The sequence below is a fragment of the Thalia democratica genome, chromosome 8, assembly GCF_965202585.1.
Source record: "Thalia democratica chromosome 8, ktThaDemo2.hap1.1, whole genome shotgun sequence".
NCBI lineage: Eukaryota > Metazoa > Chordata > Thaliacea > Salpida > Salpidae > Thalia > Thalia democratica.
The window spans coordinates 34,116,576-34,123,406 of record NC_139172.1 but is presented as its reverse complement, the minus strand read 5'-3'; the positions used below and the strand labels follow the sequence as shown (position 1 = coordinate 34,123,406).

General features: G+C 25.4%; 1 non-coding gene across 1 annotated transcript; it reads left to right on the top strand.

The window, feature by feature from the left end:
* Positions 1–1,176: 1,176 nt before the first annotated feature.
* Trnaa-agc (transfer RNA alanine (anticodon AGC)) lies at positions 1,177–1,249 on the top strand. Its single transcript has one exon. It is a non-coding gene; the product is annotated as a tRNA-Ala (tRNA).
* The last annotated feature ends 5,582 nt before the right edge of the window (positions 1,250–6,831 follow it).

Sequence of the window (6,831 nt, the reverse complement as noted above, 5' to 3'; positions counted from 1 at the left end):
GGAGCTTTTTCATATGTTGACAAGACAATATTAACTCACTTCTTTTGTTTAAGCAACCCTCTTTTATCAACGCATACACAACGGCCGTTGATTCTTTTAAGCAACGCTTACAAGCAGGGTTATTATTACCATCTGGTATAAGCTACGTACTGATACTATTTCGAAATTTGTTAATTCAAGTGGGCTTTGTGAAGGTGATTTAATTAATCTAAAAATATTCTTTTATATATATATATATTTATTTATTTGTTTATAGTTTTGTTTTAGAATTTTGGTCAACAGTGCTCAACGAGTAAAATTGGAGCTAATTAGTTTTATATAGCTATTTCATATATGATATATTTCTATCTCATATAGTTCTCAATAGAGCTTTAGTTTTTTAAGCATGCTTAGAAATTAACTTGATAAACATTTTGAGGTATTAACAATGAAGGTTTTTGTGCAGTAAATTAATTTGAAAAATACGCTTTTTTTAGCTTTGTTATTGGTTTAAGAACTTGTGCTTTTTGGAAAAGTTTTAGTAGTTCTGACTAAAAAATTTTAAAATACGGAAAAGAAAAGTTATATAAGAAAGATGTTTTAAACTGCTCGTGTGAACGGTTTAATTTTACTTTGATTTAAATTTAATTGATTTAGATTTTGATACAAAATGTATCTATTTGGTATGCATGATATGATATGCATGATAATGCATATATTTCGGTACTTTTTTGTTTAATGTTATAGTTTTGTATGATTTAATAATTTCGATTTGTAACCTTGAATATATTTGTAAAAAAAATGATTTTTGTTCTACTAACTTGGAAACTAGCTTATTTAAGAACTAATGGTAAAAGTTTTGCTTATTTTAGATAAAAACCTACTCAAAATTTTTTTACCAAAATTAACATTACAACAATTCAGATTGTTTTAAAGTTTGTAAAGTTAACCATTTTTTTTTAATCTGTTTACTTGTATTTGTATTGCATCAAACATATCTAAACAAATATCGGTAGTAGTGTTGAATAAATCTCAATAAGGTATAATATTTCAAACAGTCTTTATGAATTAAACAAGGGCTAAAGTTTAGAATGCACAATAAACTCTGCTGACAAAACACTTCAAATAAAGCAACTAACTTCTAAGTGCCAGTCAACGTACAATTTTATAAATGCAATTATTCAATTTCAAACGTGTGGGGGTGTAGCTCAGATGGTAAAGCGCGCGCCTAGCATGCGCGAGGCACCGGGATCGATGCCCGGCACCTCCATCTCATTTTCATAAGTCAAAAGTATAAAACAAAGTTTCATTATGTATATTATTTGTTAGAGTAACCAAAATTAGACATATTTAAACACATTATCATAGAAATAATAGATTACTTACTGGTCGTTAAATAAATTAGTAATAAGAACTTAAGTTTTGTATCCAATATAGTTTATGAATAATTTTTAAGTTCAGTATAATATTTTTGGTTTATAGTATAAGTAAGATTAAGAACTTTAGTAGTATACAACAAAAGGTTTATTTTAATATATCAAAACTCTTTTTTTATTAACTTCTAGTACAAACATAACCATTTATAAAGTAAAAATTTTTATTTAAAAAATTTCATTAAGATTGTTAAAAATTATTAAACGGAAACAACCTTCTTTTTAAAAAATTAAAGTTTTAAGTTGTTTGAAATATTTAGTATAGGGTAAGTACGCTTAAACGTCAATCTGATCTGAAAAAAAGCTGAGTCAGCAAAAAAGAAGCTTATTTTCATGTTACTTATAGTTTTAATTATTTCAACTGCAATTTTTGATATGCTTGGGTAAGAGTGTTAGGGATAAAAACATAAAAAAATGGCCTTAAAAATTTTGATTACTCATCTTTATTCAGCTCAGACTGACCTTTAAGTAGCTTTCCATAGTATAGTACTAATTATTGAAATCTTTCAAATTGTTTAGTTTTCTTATCAATCTTGTAGTTTACACATTAAAAGTTTCTTCTAAATTTTACTAAACTTAGTAATAAATACAGTTAAAATAACTATATTAAAGTACATCAAATTTTTCAAACCACTTTAAACTTAATGTATGTTATTAATAATTTAAAAAAATACATTCTTACCATTAAAAACAGCTAAAATAGCTAGAATCTGTATCAACTTTGTGAAGCTTTTTGAATAATCAACTAATGTATAACTCTAAGTGTCTATAAATGCTTAAAAGTACATGCTAAAGTAATAACTTGTAAAGTAAAGTATGTAAGGATATTTAAAGCTGTAATATAATCTTGCAAAACAGTTCATAATTACGATTAAGTTTGTAATTTATTTATTTTGTGTTTTTATTTTTAATATTTGAATAAGAATCTAAATGTCTCTTTTTTTTTGTATTCCTATTTTTTGATACTTCATAAGTTATAAAAAAAACATCTGATAATAAATTTATAATTTAGACTGTTTTTTTTACATTTTTTTGTATAGTAAGGCTAATATCAAAATAAAAAACAGAAAAATATATATAGTTAATTTAATTTTTTTTACGTTATGTACTAGAATGAAGTTCACCTAAAAAAAAAGGTTTAAAACAAAATTATGATTAATTTCAATTTCTGTAATTGTTAGTGTTTGTTTTATGCTTATGTAGTAACTATAGCTACACAAAATGTTCACTGTTAAGATATTTTAAAATATAAATGTACAACTTTTTTTTTTTTATAGTTTTAAACTATTAAAATAAAATTATTAAACCATTTTACAAATTTTCATTGTATTATTTGATACAGCAACCAACATTAGACAAATTTAAATAAATTAATATAGAAATAATAGATTACTTACCGGTCCTTAAATACATTTATTACATATTACATATTTAAATACAAAAATTAAAAAAAAAAAAATTCAAACAAAATTATGTTTAACTTGAATTTCTGTAACTGTTAGTGTATGTTTTATGCTTATGTAGTAACTTATAGCTACACAAAGTGTTCGCTATTAAGATATTCTAAAATATAAATGTACAAATCTTTTTTTTTATTATTTTTAACAGCATTTGGTCTTATAATAAACAGATAAGTTCACATATACTACTAAATAAAAACTTTGTTGCTTTTTAAAAAATACTTTAGTAATGAAAATTAAATTACCATCTAATTTTATGCAAGCTTGTTAAAAAACATTTCATAGAAAAGAGCTTTGATTGTTGATGCGTTCGAAAATCTTATTATTACGTCACAGAGCAAGTAAAGTTTATAAACGCAAAAAGTTGCTTAACAACAAGTGGCCCGTTGGTCTAGGGCAGGGGTCGGCAGGCAGTTGGTAGTCGCGGGCCAAATATCAAGTTTCCAAAGTCTTCGCGGGCCGCAGTTTTAGTGACATTTGAATAATATTTTGGTTTTAGTTTTAGTCACACTAAAGAAAAGTTTTACTTTTATTCACCTTATTATTTTAATGACTTTAGCTATACAAAGAATGCCTATTTAAATTAATATTTATTAGAATAGAATTTACATTGGCTAATATACTTAAGTGTTAATAAATTATGTACTTTCATAAGCACTTAATAAGTTAAACTTAATACTTTTGTAATTTTACTTACAACCTAACTATCTATAAAAACCTATCTTGAAAGACAATTTATGGGTTACTTTTATACATTTGTCATATTATCAACCCTTTTTTCATACTTCTAAGAATATTTACTCCAAAAAAAGTTTTTGCGTGTTTTTACACTCATTAGAAAATTTATTAATTAGTTAACTTAATAAAATTAGTACCTGTTTGTATTCCAGAAAGCTAAAACAAATTCTTTAACATAATTTATTCTCGAAAATTTTAATAAAATATCGTATTAGTAATTAGTATTTTACATGGTTGCCACTTAAAAAGCAAAAATGTCTGAGTTGTATCAAACTAGCCTAAGTTTATTATAAATTGAAAAAGCTAATAAATAGTTGTAAATCAAGCTTAAGTACCTAGTTCAAATATCATCATTATCAAAAAGTACACAAAAGTAAGAAAACAAGAAAAAATTACAATTAGTAAACTACACTACAGTCATATAAACTATTCTGAGAATTAAAAGATTTCTTTCAAGTGTTTGAAATAAAAATTTCACACTTCACCTGAGTGTTTAAGCTTTTAAAATAGCCTGTTTGTGTAGCAATCCAGTTAAAATAAAGTTAACAACATAAATAAATAACGAAGGTTATTAACAGTAAAAAAACTACATTTCAAAAAGTTTATGTCAGTTGGAATGGATAATTAAGATTATTAAACAAATTTAGTGTAAAATTCTATTGAGTCATTAGTGAAGTAGAAAAACTTATTTTTTATTAGGCATTTTAGCAATTCTTTATCTGAAATAAGAATATTGCATTTAAAAATAGTAATTGTAAAATATAAGACGAGCTACAAGAATAAAAAACGTTAGTTAGGAGTTATTGCGAGAAACGATAAAAAAACAGATCACCAAAGTCAGTTCTCCAACAAAGCATATGATTATCTTCAGTAACTACAGAACGATCAGAAAAATGTTAAGGCAAGTTAAAAAGTAACAAAATTTATTACTTAAAATGAAAAACAGTTTATAATTAAAAACTTTTCTAAAGAAATTATGTTGGCGGTAATGAAAAGCTTTTGTTTATTTCTTCAATGACAACTAGAAGTCGTGTTTAGGAAATACATTAAGGTTACAGTCGCATAAATCAAAATAGGACTTTAATTAATCTGTTAACATGAGAGCACTGATGAAAAAAACTATTACTCATCTAAGAGTTTTTATTTGAGATGTTTTTACTAACTTTGGCATTTTAGTAGAATTTCTTGGTTTAGTTTCAAAGCGTAGCACAACAATCGGTGAAATTTTACAAGTAAAGGTGCAATGCACCAAAACAAAGTTTTTGGAAGTACAATTCCTTCTTTTATTTTTAGTATAAAGTTTAATAAAATATCTTAACAAATATATCAATATTAAAAAATACTGTTCAGCTACTTTATATATTTTCTAACAGAAAAATATTCATTTGGTAAGTTTTTCTGTCAAATCGAAATTTTATTACTTTACATGTAAAAATTGTTTGAATTCCAGGTTTTTTCAATAGTTCTCAAATTCAAGTTTTTTTCCAGAATTTAAAAGCATAAATTTTTAAATTCAAAGCTTTCCCTGGATTTAAGTTTTTTGGCAACACTGATAGTTCACACTTAAATGTACACAATAATATAAATAACATTTTGAATTATATTAGCTGCAAGACTTAAAATTTAACATATATTATAGCTCAAACTAACACTGTTGATTGGGCAAAACATACATCATAAGTTTAATTTGCCACCTTTACAAGCAAAAAAGCCAGCCTGAGTCAACAAAAACATTCCTGATATTTTTGTATACAAAAATCAATTCTAGCCAAAAACTTAAAAAATGACTTAGTTGGCCTGAGATTTAAAGTCTTCAAATAGTGATAGTCTGAAAGTGTGGTAATGTTTAGTTGTTTATTTGCTTGAATGTGAACTATTTTGATTAACAATGTACAAACTTAATAAACTTACAATCCCTAAATCTAGTTTATATTAAATGGGTAGCTCCAAAAAACAGCAATTGTGTGTATTGATATGCAAGGCATAAAAATTAACTAAGTTTGACAAAAAAATTTTTGATAAATGAAAATGTATACCTAACGAAAACTATATCAATTTATGTCATATATATTGTTTTAAATGTGTGTGTACAATTTAGATGTTACATGTAGAAACAACAGTGTTAGAAAATTACGCGTAAAATAAACTTTAACTAACTAAAGTATTTAATAAAAAGTGGTTTAAAATATAAGCATCTTTTTAACTTTGTGTGCATAAAAATTAATTTAAAGTGCAAAGAAAACTTTTAAAAAATTAAAATGTGTCAAAACTAAAATCAAATAAACCTTATTTCTTATTACTATGTTATGTTAAAAGTTTTTACACTAAATTGTAACATTTACAAATAAAAAATCTATAAAGGAAACTTAGGTATAAAAAATATTGAAAAAGAATATCTAAGTTATAAAGAAATGACACTTTAGTTAATTACTGTGCATTACTTTTGTACAAAATGGAAAACATTTGCATTTAGTTTATTGAATAAATAGGAATAATATATCTAACTTATTAAATCCAAGCACTCTTTACACTCTTTTTTCAGATAATTACTTGCTGTTGTAAAAAAGAAGTCATTATGAAACTAAGAAAAATATCCTGTTAGAATGCTAATTTGTCATTTTCACAGTTTTAAACTAAAGCAGTAATTTCTTTTTAAATATTATACAGAGACTTAAAATTAAACTAATCAAATTAAATCGAATTACCGAAAAAATTTAACTTGAAATAAATTTTTGCTTAGCGGGCCACATTTACATACTCGCGGGCCACAAAATTTTCTTTCGCGGGCCGCATTCCATTCAAAAAAATAACGTGCTCGCGGGCCACAGATTTACCCTTCGCGGGCCGCAATTGGCCCGCGGGCCGCAGTTTGCCGACCCCTGGTCTAGGGGTATGATTTCCGCTTAGGGTGCGGGAGGTCCCGGGTTCAAATCCCGGACGGGCCCTTTCCTTTTAGTATAAGTTAGACCTAATGAGTTTTAAAAACATATAAACATTTCTTATTCCATATGTACTTAAGATATATATATTTTTGTTTAAATTATTTAAAATAAAATAAAAACACATTTTTACTACTTTTTCATTTTTATTTATTATAAAACAACTATGTTTAGATATGTTTCATTTATAAAAACTATAAAGGTATGTTTACTTCCATTAAAATCTAGCGTTAGAATAAAATAGTAAGCATATTTAAATAACAAGACTAAAAGTAGTTCTGT